We start from the raw sequence: 13,709 nt of genomic DNA, 5'->3' as shown, positions 1-13,709 counted from the left end.
ACTGAACAGGACTAATAGGACTGACAGACCCAATCTTGACGTGCAGCACAGGACTAATTACATGATAATTAGAGAGACACCCAACAGCAGATTTGATTAAAGACTGAGGATTTGGGATCCCCTTCTCAATTGACAACACTAGGACACTGTGATCTTCAATGAACAACTGATCAATATTGAGAGAGTCCAAATTAAGTTGCCAGTCTTCAGCTTTTGTGCTTACTTCCTTTTCAGGCCATTCCATGCCAAAGAACATCTCAAACTCCGGCAGACGAATACCTGTGATGTGATCAATGAACGGCTCTGGGAACCCACCATAACGGAAGTCTTCTCCTTCTTTCACGAAATAGCCATTAAGGGTCATACGATAGGGCTTCATTTTAATGAGATCTATGGTGCGCCTTTGCCTTTTTGCAATTACTTTGTCCCGCTTTGCCTTTCAGTATTGGGCCCAATCTTCCTTAATAGGCTTATATCCTAGTCCGAATGTGCCGATGACTTCTTTAATCACTGGTGCCTCTTTAATATCTTGTTGTTTGTGACCTAAGCCCATACTAGGAAAAAATCTCATATTTTTGAACATATTGGCCATGTAGCAGTTAAGGGTATTCTCAATAGGAAAATATTCTTTCATCGAGTGCTCCCATTGAACAGAGCAGATCTTCTCAAATTCAAACCCGCTAAGCTCTATCCCCTGTTGTTCTGGCTGAATCTCAAGCAGTGAATCATTATTGGCTTTGGTACTGTTTACAATCCCTACAATTTTAGTATCTCCATGAAGAGTAATCACTAGCCCATCCTTAATAAACTTGACCTTCTGGTGCAGCGTGGAAGGGATGGCTTTGATCTGGTGTAACCATGGTCTCCCTAACAGTAAATTGAAAGAAGATTGGATATCGATAACCTGAAATTCGATAAGAAATTCAACTATGCCAGTGGACAATCGAAGGTGTAAAATTCCCAGTACATCCCTTTTGGTGTTATCATAGGCCCTAACACCTTGATTAGTGGGGTTGAGATCTTCAGCCTTAAACCCGAGACAGGTAGCAGTCTTCAAAGGGCAAACATTCAGTGCACTTCCATTATCAATCAAAACCAGAGGTACCCTCATCCCGTTACAATCAACTGTGATGTGCAACGGCTTAGTATGGCTTGCTCCCTCTTTTGGGAGATCTGAGTCCGAGAAGGATATGATATTTTCTACATAAGTTGCCCCTACTATATTTTTCAACTGATCTGGAGAAGTATCAAGGGAGACTTGGGCTGTACTTAGTGCTTTGATAACGACTTCTCTATGAGAGTGGAAGCCATGAGTAAATCCCAAACTGAGATATTGGCCCATGATTTCTTCAATTGCTTGATCACGGAGTCATTTTCTTCGATATTTTCTTTAATGGGATCTTCTCTTTCTTTTCTTGCCAAGGTCGCAGGATTATCAACACAGAGTTCTTGTGGCTTAAAGACTCTTCCCCCTCGAGTCATATGTCTAACTTCATCATAGGAGAGGGAGAAAGACTCATCTTCTTCAGTCAACAAGTATGGATCTTCATATATCAAGGAAACAAGACTTTTTAGGCTCATTTGAGCCAAAAGATAACTGGTGAATGTGGGGCTACTGTAATGAGGTGGGGATAGATAGTACGTGTCATCCGGGGTTAGATCCAATGGTTCATAGTTTGTGATGAAAATCTCATCAGTGAAAGCTATCCAGGTAAGGGGTAACTAGGCGATTTGACTCGAATTGGATAGATGAGAGAGACGGGATTGAATGGCAATGGGGTGTGGGAAACCATGTTCAGGGTTGGTAGAGGTTGATAGGTGGGTCGTGGATTAGTGGTGACATTAGGCAATGTTGGGCTGGGGATTGTGACTTTTTTGTTGTCAATAAGGTTTTGAATGGCATGACGAAGAGTGATCATCGATCAGTGTGATAGCTAGGATTTTGATGAAACTCACAGAACAAGTTAGGGCTGTGTCCAGTTGGCAAGGGATTTGGTAAAGGTCGAGGTTGAATCGGGGTAAGCAGTCCTTTTTTCAATAGTTTTGCAAAGCTACGGTAAGGGTCATCCCTAAATTGGTAAATTGGCACGGAGTTCGAGGTTGACTTGGGTGAGCTTCATTATTGGTCCGGGCTGATGGTTGAACTGGGGTAACTGAGGTGTTGGCTATGTAAGCATGGTTGATATTAGGTTTGGGAACATACGGCTTCTTGGACTTGTTATTCGAGGGGTTGGAAACAACCCCAGAGGCAAACGCATCCTCGAGTTGGCTTCCGACTTGTAATAGGGAATCAAAAGTAGGAAGATATTGAGCAACCAAGTGTTGAGCATATCCTTGTGTAAGGTTTTTCAAGATAATGGCTACTTGTTCCTTTTCTGATAGCCTATCCCGTATTTGGGCAACTTTGGCCCTCCAACAGCCAATGAAATCAGTAAAAATTTCTCCATTTTTCTGCTTAATTGACTCTAGATCCCTTCTTGAAGTCTCAATCTCAGTACTGTACTTATACTGATGCCAGAAAGCTTTCGACATTTTTTCCCATGTACCTACTATAGTTGGGTCTTGAGACATCAACCATCGTAAAGCTAACCCGAATAGAGTTCTCTGAAATAATAACGTCATCTGTTCATCACTGATCCCCATAGTGTGCATGTTGGTAACATACACTTTAAGATGCGTTTTTGTACACCCTATCCCACTGAACTTGTCCATTTCAGGCATCACAAACTTCTCTCGTAGATGAATTCTAGGGATACGGTTCAAGGCTTCAATGCCTGCTGCAATTTCATCGATACCATTTATACTCTTCATAGTTGACTCCAGTTGAGACATTCGATTGGCCAACACTAGATTCTCATCGACATATTCTTCATTTCCATCGAGTTCAAAAACCTCACGTGCACGTCTCGCTGTATTTTTTTCTATCATTTTTCCTTTAGGATCATCAAGGGGGTTGCCCGTTGATTCTGAAATTTGTTCTAAGACTTCCACTTTGCCCTTTATGTTGTTGATATCATTGGCAAAAGCTGTCAAAATCTTATAGATCTTTGTGAGCTCAGATTCTGAAGTCATTTCTGCCTGTTGACTTGGTATTGACGTTCGCTCTAACTGACTGGACTTACGACTCCAACTAGGAGATGGACGCTTGAGTTTGAGCGCAATGATAATCCTATATGACCCCATCAAAGGTAGATTTAATCAATTTCAGTATTACCCCCTTGATAACATTTAATGATTCTTTTAATTGAAGTTTGTGCACCAATCCATTAATTAATCCATTCACACCACGATTATTCAAAAAGGAAATAAATGTTTATTCAAAATAAAAATAGCTTTATTGAAAATGATTGACAAAGAAACGTTCTCATTAAAATATCTTTCAACAAATTTAACTTAAGTTATTCTTTACATGGACGTTTGGCTTTGTCTTGGTGGTCATCAGAATTACTATCAGGCTTGATCCTTTTGGCTCTAATCACTGACTCCTTGAATTCAGCTGGTCCGTCTGGATACCCTAAGGTGCGTTTGTTCCAAATCTTCTCAATGAAATGCGCTAACTTTTCAGTCAATGGCTCGGGAGGAAAGAAAGCTTTGGGTTGAGGCAAAGAGAACTCTGTAGGTACTTCGTACTGTTTTGGGATCAAATTAGGATGATAAAATGATGTTTCCTCTAGTCCAATTAGGTGAACATAATGGGATCCTTTGGTTCCTAGAATTGGGAGATCAGTCATCCACCAAGGAAATCTTAACCCGATATGACGGACGAGGCGAGAGTCCAACCATTTGCTCCAAGTCTTGACTGAGTTGTGACGCACTAACAGGTTTCTTTTGGAAAAGTGTTCTGGCCTATATTCGAGATTTGTAGGAACATCTATAATTCTGAGACGATCACATAGCCACATATAGAGTAAGTGGGGACTTCCTTTGAAGCTTTCCTGTTCACCATTCTTTATTGCATTTAGACCCGAGAAAGTTTCAACTAGGATGAAGGTACAGGGTTGGCATTCCTTGAGAGTTGAAAGGCTATATCGATGAATGACTTAGGGATAGTTTGGCCATCACTATTAGAGATCAGTATGTATTGGGCTAAGATTCCTAAGCATAGACGGTAATCTCTAGTGGCTCGCCAAGCTTCAGGTTTTACATTGACGGGATGACTGCGGGAGCGATACGGGCCCAATAAAGGTACTAAGTCCAATATCCCGTTATAGACTAGGGCCTCGACTTCTTCTTTTGAAATATTCAGTCCTGTAGCGAGGTCACTAGAATATCATGTCTTCAATAAAGGCCTGATTAGAGGTCCTGAAGTGGATATCCCCATAAAGCCACAATAATCTTCATGAGTGGGGCATAAGTGCATATGCCCAATATGGAATATGTGAGGGTAGGGGTTCTAGCGCTTAGCCATAGCACGTAAGAGGTTCCAATCTATTTCAAACTCATGGAAGTAAAGAGCACTCTTCAACATGAATCTCCCAAAATTGATCTTCTCTATAGGGTGCATCCCTATGATGGTTGTTTTGACTAACTGATCGATTGGGTTATCGCCTGTGGCTAGCATCCTGATTTGACACAAAAGGGTATTTTAGTACATTTCCAAAGTCTATGTAAAATTACTTTTTCTTTTGAAAAATCTTGTTCTTATGAAAAATATTTTCTGGAAAACATTTTTTCTTGGAAAACATTTTTTCTAGAGAATACTTCTTTTGGAAAACATTTTTTCTAGAAAATATTTTCCTTTTGTAAACCATTTTTCTTATTTGAAAATGGGTCGGAACCCGGATTTAGAAAAGAATTTGATTTCCATTTTGATCTAAATGGCCTGGCCTATTACGATTGTTGGATCGAGATGGACTGGGTCATTATGGATTATTGCAACAAATGGATTCTTTATTGGGTCGGTGCACCCATTTTAATCAGATAAAACAAAACCTTAATCATTGAGGACAACAAAACATTTTGATCTCATACATACATTTCGATCTCATCATTCGCATACATTCATCATTCAATAAACAACCCGGGAACACCCACGATAAGTTCGAGTCATGACGTACGGGGGAGGTTTCTAAACTCTAAGCTTACTACATGCAATGCATTTTTATCTGGCCACCCTTGCCCAAGTTTACCTATATACCAGACGGTACGTGGTGACTTGGTTTGATATATCGCATAGATGATAATCTAAAACTTCAACTCACTTCTCTGAAGTCAAAAGCAGCCAGTTTAATCCCCCAGATCAGAGGTGGTGCACGATGCTTGAGCAAAGGCATTCTTAAATCACCTCTTTTCTAGAATAGATATAGTCTATCCTCCTAGTACCGTAGTACATCGGAGCAGGATCTTGCTTAGGCACTGGTTTTGACCAAGAAGTGCAATTGATGTATTTGGATCATTTTTTATATACCTATGGGTACGGGTCAAGAGTTGTAGCTTTCATAAATGGTTTGGCATCTCACGAGGGGACCGACCACGTACTAGTACTACATTGGCAATCGGGACATGTGACTGTGTGGCTTACAATAGGTCAAAAGCTCAGGTCGCTCCAGCTTGGGTGCATCAATATACCTTTTAGAGTCACCTGATCAAACGGTACTGATGCCCCAATTTTATATACCCTAAGGTACGTGACTGAAGTTGTGGTTTTCATGAATGACGTTGCATCTCCGAAAAGACCGGGATACGTATTAGTGCCACGTTGACTATATAAGACATATAAGTGTGCAAAACAGTAAACGTGCATGTGGTGTGTGCAAAATAGGGTGGGGTGTGCTCGGAGCCTTTTCTCGAATAAATGGGCCCATGGGCCAGATCAAACCAATCAAATTATCAACATATGGATATCGAATAAATATTGATAAAAAATACAGAAATATCCAAAATATTCAATTCGAAATCAAAGCATGTATATATCCATTAAGATCATGGCATTTCAGATAATCAATCAATGAACATAACACTGAATAATCGATCAAATCCAATATTGAAACATGCACAAAAAATTCTTTTTTTCCTTGGAATTTTAGGAATTTTTTGCATTTTTGAATTTAGGACTCAACAAATTTCTCAATGAGAACTTGGGTTATCTCGACTAACACATTAAGATTTCAAAATTACTAAGGGTCATTAGGCCACGTGGCCCCCTCATTGATAATCTAATTTCATGGCTTTTACAATTTTGATTGGAAAATATTTGGATCCAAAAAGGAAAAAAAATCAATTTTAAAAATGAGAAATTTAAGTCCAAGGTCTTGAAAATGAGTGATTATGAAATCTCAAATCGAAGTTTAAGATGATATTAAATTTTTTTTTTTTTTTAATTGAAAATTTCTTTTAAAAGTTCATGGAATTTTGTTTGCCACAAACATGTGGCATTAGATCACCCTTTTGGATGCCACGTGGCGAAATTGATAACCCTTAGTAAGGAAGAGACCTTACTAAATTAGTAAGACTAGCCCCCTTTCTTTTCTTATTATTATTATTATTTTTTAAATGAACACCAAAATCTGTCGAGTTCAACGTTCCTAATAGAAATCCGAAACCGTGAGTTTGAAATTGTTGGTCCAAATCGGAAAAAAATAAAATCAGTTTTTTTTTTCTTTTTTAAAAAAACTTGCCGAATAAAAAAAAATCCTTTTCGATCTCAAAAGGTTCAAACCAGATTTCTTATCGTTCATTCGGGACTTCGAATAGCCTGATTAAAGGTTTTCAACTAAACCAACAAGATGGTTTTGTTTCTCCACATAGATGAATCCAAACTTTTCTACTCATTTGTTCTTTAAACTTCTCAAAACAGAACCTTAATGATCACGATGATCATAACATGAAACTCCATCACTTCCCATCACTATCATGAAGAAATCACAATCTTTAAGAGATTCAAATAATCGAGACAGATTAAACAAAATACTTACATCCTAAATTCCTAATCGATCTCAATTCAAGGAATCGCTCCAAACACGCATACACACAGAGAGATAGAGAGAGAGAGAGAGCTATCTCTCTTTGCTGCCTCTTTTCCACACAGGTGAACAAGAAACGAAAATAAAAAACGTCTCTCTGCTGCCTCATCTCCACACAGATAAATGAAACAAAAAAAACAGCCATCATTAACGCTCTGTTAGAGCACGAGATTGACGTAAAAACACTCATGGAACCCAATCCATTAGCCACGATTTTCGTTCACCTCTATTATCGATTGCCAAATTTCCCATGTTTGGTAGAAACACAACAAAGTTCTTAGTTCAGATTCATAACCCACAAATCAGATTTTCGCAAAGATACAGAAACAAATCAAAAGGATTTTTTTTTCGATTGATATCTTAATCTTTCACTCACCAACAAAAGATGATTAGATTTAGGAGTGAAAATTGATCGGGCTAAGAGGTTTCCCAAATCTCTGCTGGATATGACGATGGAACTGGGTATAAAAACCATGAAGGAGATGATGTGTAGATTTTAAAGAAACGATTTTACTTTTGACACACCAAACACATCATCATGTATTGCTTTTAAGGTGGTGTAAACATAATATAAAAAAAAAGACTTATTCCATGGCACACCAACCCCCATCAGCACGTTTTTGTTGTAACAGAACCTTAAAAAGGCATGATTTTTTTTTATTATTTGTTTGTTTTTCATTATTTGTTGTTGATGGACAAAACAACATTCACCTAAAACTAAACAAAATTTTATTTATTTCATTTTTGTTTCTTTTTTTTTTCAAAAAACATTGCCAAACACATATCAAACATACCTAAAAAAATCTACACACGTAATAAAAAAAAATGAAATTACCAGCTTTGACAAGGTAGAGACCTAGAGGGGGGGTGAATAGAACTATTTGAAAATTCTTCTGAATGTGAATATTAGGGTGTGAATGAATTTTTAATGAGTGTGTTAATCAGGGTGCATTCACCAAATCATTCATGAAACAAGATATTTATGCAAGTTATGATCAGTCATGATGTGCATCCAAATTGGCATAAAGATAAGAAAATCTGAGGCAAAATATGAGACACACGATTTATAGTGGTTCAGCACCTGTGCCTACATCTACTCCCAAGAGAACCCAAATTGATGGTTCTTTGGTGTCCACTAAAACTGAGGTTTTTTGTTCACCTTAAACCGCACATAGAATTTTTCGGGTTAATTCCGCAACCCTATGATTGAGTGGACCACATCCACTCAAAATCCTTGAGTTTTATACTTCGGAAACTCAGTAACCTTTGTCACTCAACTTGAGTCCGCAACTCAATCAAGTGTTTGATTTTGAAGAAGAAATCAAGTAAACTATTACAAGAGTATTTATAGAATTTAAAATACAAACAATCAAACTCACAGTTATGACGATTGAAGTGAGTTTGTTGTTCTTCAGTTCTTCATTACTCCCTTTAACAATGGCTTCTTGCCTCGCTCGATGTTAGAATGTAACTCTTGAAGGGTGGAGTAAGTAGAGCTTGATCAACTAAGATGAGGTAGTTTGATATGCATGATTTCGACTACCCTTCACGACTCTTCTTACTTCGTTAAGCCTTTTGAAGTATGCTTATTGGCTTGGGCTGAATTTCGAAGTTGTTGATCAAAGCTAAGAAGAGGCCTAGAGCTTTTCTTTTAAAGGAAAAGCTCTTAACGGCTTTCTGTCGGTGGCACCTGAATTCCAACGGTGGCACCGACCAAACATAACGGTCGAAAATCTTACCGTTTAGCATTTTCGGCAGTACTGACGGTGGATCCTCCAAGCTTCATCGGTGGGACCGATGAGTACTTTTACGATGGAACCACCAGAAGTATGCTTCTACCACCGAACGAAAATTCCTTAGTTAGTTCTGACGGTGGATGGCGGTGGGACCGACAAAGTGTTCTTCGGTGGAACCGATGCCTAGTATATCGGTGGGACCGACAGGATTGTTCTTCTGCCACCGATAGAAGGTATCCCATGTTAATTGGTCGGTGGATAACGGTGGAACCGTCAAGATGTTCATCGGTGGGACCGATGAATATTCTATCGGTGGGACCGACAGATTAGAGTTTCTGCCACCGATAGAAGATATCCCAAAATGTTCGATCGATGGCTGGCGGTGGGTCCTTTACTCCTGCCGACAGCTTCTGATCCCCTTGAGATATACCTGTTCTGATGCTCCATGGGTGAAGATGTCCCTTGACCTTGATTGGTTTTGATATATTATGGATTTGTCATTGAGTAATGCATATACAATAATGTTTCTAGTAGTTACATCATGACATCACACGACTACCCTTGGAATTGACAAAACATGGTACTAACAAAAACATGGTCCAATAATCACTACCCCTTCCTTAATAAAACCATCTTGAAGCCTCGTATTATTTGGGGTTATTCTGAATGACCCTTGATTGAACCAAAATAATAAAATAAAAAAAACACTAACATGCGAAAGCGGAACATTCATAATCCAAACACACGATCAATAATTGAACCGAAAATGATGATAAAAACAAAACAAAAACAGACAAACTAACAACTAAAAATAGTCTAGGTTATTTTAGCAATGCTCCCATACTTGGGGTTTTTCAAGTTTGATCCTCAAAGTCCCTAGTGGAGTCGTCACTGAAAGCGCCCTCGATCTGTGGGGTGCGCGGATCCGCTTTTGACCTTTGAGGTTTGGGAGTCACCACCTGGTTATTACGATCTAAGAACCGATCATTGACTCGAAACAGATAAATCAACTAATCTACTACAAAAAATACTGAATCCGGGGATCACATTACGGGGTTGGAAGGTGTTAGGCACCAACCCCGCTCAGCAAACGCCGGTCTCTACTAATTCCCAAATAAATTATATTGCTAAAATACCTAAGTAATAAAAAAAAAGAAATATATACCTTTTCGAAGACAACGGCCTTGTTCCCTCAAATCTGGTAGAATAGTTCTTCGTACAGCACTCCTCGCCTCGTTCTATCACCGGATTCACTTCGGATCTTCAAAACAAGGTATCTCTTTCTTAGATCTGAATTCTTCGGATTTGGTTATGGATTTTTGAATATTTTTGAAGGGCTTCTATGTGTTTTTTGAGCTAAAGTTGAGGTATGGGTATTAGGTAAGGAGTTAGGACTTCAAAATTAGGATTTGTGGGAGGCTAGGGAAGCTTTTTGACCTACTTCTCTTAGGGTTTATTATTTAATTCGAAAATAGGTTGTAAAGACCTTTATTTATAGATTTTTTAAGTGTTTGTTTAGATAGAGTTAATGTTTTATTAGAATTCTTTTAGAGAGAGTTATTGTTTAATTATAATTATTTTAGGTAGAATTATATTTTAATTAGAATTATTTTAAATAGAGTTATTATTTAATTATAATTGTTTTAAATAGAGTTATTATTTAATTAGAATTCTATTAGGATTTTGACTTTTAGTCTCACTTGATTGACTTTAAGATTTTGACCTTAGTCTTACTTGAATGACTTTAATATCTTGACTTTGGTCTTACTTGATTGACTTTAAGATCTTGACTTTAGTCTTGCTTGATTGATTTTAAGATTGACTTTAGTCTGACTTAATTGACTTTAATATTGACTTTAGTCTTACTTGATTGACTTTTTAAGATTTTGAATTTAGTCTTAATTGATTGACTAGGATTTCACTTTATATTAATTAATGTTTTAATTATTAATTTCAAAAATTTTAATTATTAAAATTATAAAATTATCGTTTTGCCCTCGGAGAAGACTTTTTGCATTTTAAGTCGATTTTTTATGTTCCAAGATGTTTTGAAATCGATTTTTCATAAAGAATTCAATGGGAATGTTGGTTTGTGTAATTTATGAAATTTTTTGTGCGAAATGGTAGTGAACTTTGTGAGGGGCATTTTCGTAATTTTGTCAAATTCTGTGAAAATTGGCGAAATGATTTATTTGATTTCGATTTGTTGTTTTATGTGTTTGAAAGGGTTCTCCTAAGCGTAACGTAGGCTCTAGGAATATTTTAAGGTTAGGGGTATTTTGATAATTTGGTCATTTTTTAGTGATTTTTATCGTGAAGCTTCTTTTTGTCTGAAAAATGATGATTTCTATGTTTTTGGGGTTATATTTTCCTAGCGTAGCATGGTTTCTACAGTTTTGTTAGTTTGAGATACCTCATCTGGATTTCTGAAATATATCTGGTAACAAAATAAAGCATTGGAATAAACATCCATCATTGGGAACCGTTGCAATCGGGTTGACAAGTTGATTAATCAGGCGAATGCAAAAATGGGGTGTCTACAAGTGAGGATGACTCTAAAGGACCTTAAAGAAGATTGAGGAAAACTACTATCTATTTGACAAACACAGGGTCAGTATTCAACAATGTCAGATTCTTGGTTTAGTCATTTTTCTCATAATAAAAAGATGATTTTTAAAATAAATAAAAAAATAACAAAGAGTTTTCTACATGCATCATGCCAAACTAGTATTTTGGGCCTGGACGAAAAGTTCAATTTATTCCTTTAAAAACAAGGTATCAAATTACCCAAGGTCAATAATTATCAAAACTATTTGATGTAAACAATTTCTTAACATTTGCTCCTTAGCAAGAGCTTAAACTGCATATTGTTCCTTTAGCAAGAGCCTAAACTATGTATTGCTCCTCAACAAGAGCCTAAACTGTATGATGCTCTCTAGTATGAACCTAAACTACCTTATGCTCCTTAGCAAGAGCCTAAACTGCGTATTGCTTCTCAAAAAGAGCCTAAACTCTATGATGCTCCCCAGTACGAGCCTAAACTACCTGGTACTCCTTAACAAGAGCCTAAATTGCGTATTGCTCCTCAACAAGAGCCTAAATTGTATGATGCTTCTCAATAAGAGCATAACTACACATTGCTCCTTATTGCATGAGTATAAACTGCACGATATTCTCAATCTTAAAAAAAAAAAAAACAACAACAACAACAATAAAAAATCAAAGAAAAAAGAACTTTGATCTCCTTTAGATTTCACAGGTTTTTCATTCAACGTAAAAGATGTTAAATCAATTTTGTAGAAACACACTTAGATTGCAAATCTTATCTCCATTTTCCTCAATCGGTTCAATCCCTGTCAAACTCCTAGTTTGGGAAACCATCTTATTATAGCAGATTCTATCCCTGTCAGACTCAAAGCTTGGGAGGATTATGTTTTCTTTTATTTTTCTATCCATTGCAATCAGAGAGTGTTACAGCAAGTTTGAAATACTTCTTTGTGTAAACCTATTAAAGGATCATCACAAACACCTTAGTTCCTCCAAAAAAAGCTTTTATTATTTGAACGTATCTCGTAAAAAGAAATTAAAAAATAAAAAAATTATTTTTGAGTTACATTCAATCCCAATTTGTCAAAACCCTAGAATTCATCATTGAATCTGAGATCTCAAACAAGTCCCGTGCCATGAGATTGAGGAATTCCAAGGCCAACCCTATTAGACCCTGTGCTTGGGTAGCTAATTTCTACAAAAAAAATCTCTTCAATCCATTCGATGTTTTGAAATCGTGTTTTTAATAAAGCTTTCGGGCCCGTAGAAACAAGGGTTCAGTTTATTTTTTGTAGATCTTTGCATATAAATCTTGCAAAGAGAAGTAGCTGTAGATACCCCAATTTGAATGGGCTCCCACTCAAAAAGGTCCAAAAATATCATATTTTCAATAAAATTCTTCAATGGGCCTAAAAAGCCCAATTCGCCAAAACGTGATATTTTGATCAACCTTAGGATTCCTAAGATGCCTAAAAAGATTAATGAATTTAGAATGAGACTTGGGATACCCACCACCTTCCCTACCTTTCACCACTCCACCCTTAAAATCGAACTACTCTAAGCCCGCTTAAAGCCCACGAACCCTCAACTCACAAAAAAAATTCATTTCTCACCTTATCCAACTTAACTTAAACCAAATTTCATATTACCCAAACCTTAAAAATCACCAACCCATTAAGTTCCATACTAAAATAAACCCTACCCAATCCCAAATAACCTACAACCCTTAAAAAGCTCAAGCCTAACACACCAAAGCCCAAATCAAATCAAAATCACATCCATAATCCATAATCCTAACCCATAAAATCATTATCCACATCAACCAATCACCCTTTTGATCATCAAAGGGACATATATCATCACACCAACTCATCTCCCTCATCCAATTACCTACCTCCATCACCTTTCTCTAACAAACCATCTACTCACATCACTTCTCTTTAAAAATCATCTCAACCCATATCCTTCCCTAACTTACCCTCATCACCTTTCTCTAAAAAATCATTTACCCCCATCTCAACCCATACCCTTATCTAACCTACTTTGATAATTTCTTACAAATCCACTTTCATAAATCAAACCCACACCCCTTTTCTCCAATTGAGTTGTTTATCCCGATCTCAAGTTAACTGGTACCTTATCCGAACGAGAGTCACTAAACGTCAAAAATGACACTTTTTTCTAAAAATGTACATCAGATGACTATTCACAATTTTTTACAAATATGAATGGTGGCGACTCCAAACCTTCGTAGAAGTGATCTTGAAAATCAAGAATCACGTATCTACAAAGTTCAGAAAGGCTTTTGGAAAACAAAATAAAAGGTTTTGGAGAGCAAGTCAATGATTTCCTATCTTTAAGGGGGATTTGGGGAACAAAATAAAGGGTTTTTGTCTTAAGTAGGGATTTAGGGAAAAAATCTCAAGGGTTTAAGGGTTACAAATGTAGATGATGGATTTAGCGG

This window comes from Akebia trifoliata, chromosome 8 (genome assembly GCF_017979445.1).
Source record: "Akebia trifoliata isolate Shusen 1 chromosome 8, ASM1797944v1, whole genome shotgun sequence".
In the NCBI taxonomy this organism is placed as follows: Eukaryota; Viridiplantae; Streptophyta; class Magnoliopsida; order Ranunculales; family Lardizabalaceae; genus Akebia; species Akebia trifoliata.
The sequence above is the reverse complement of the archived record's forward strand: the minus strand, read 5'-3'. Positions refer to the sequence as shown.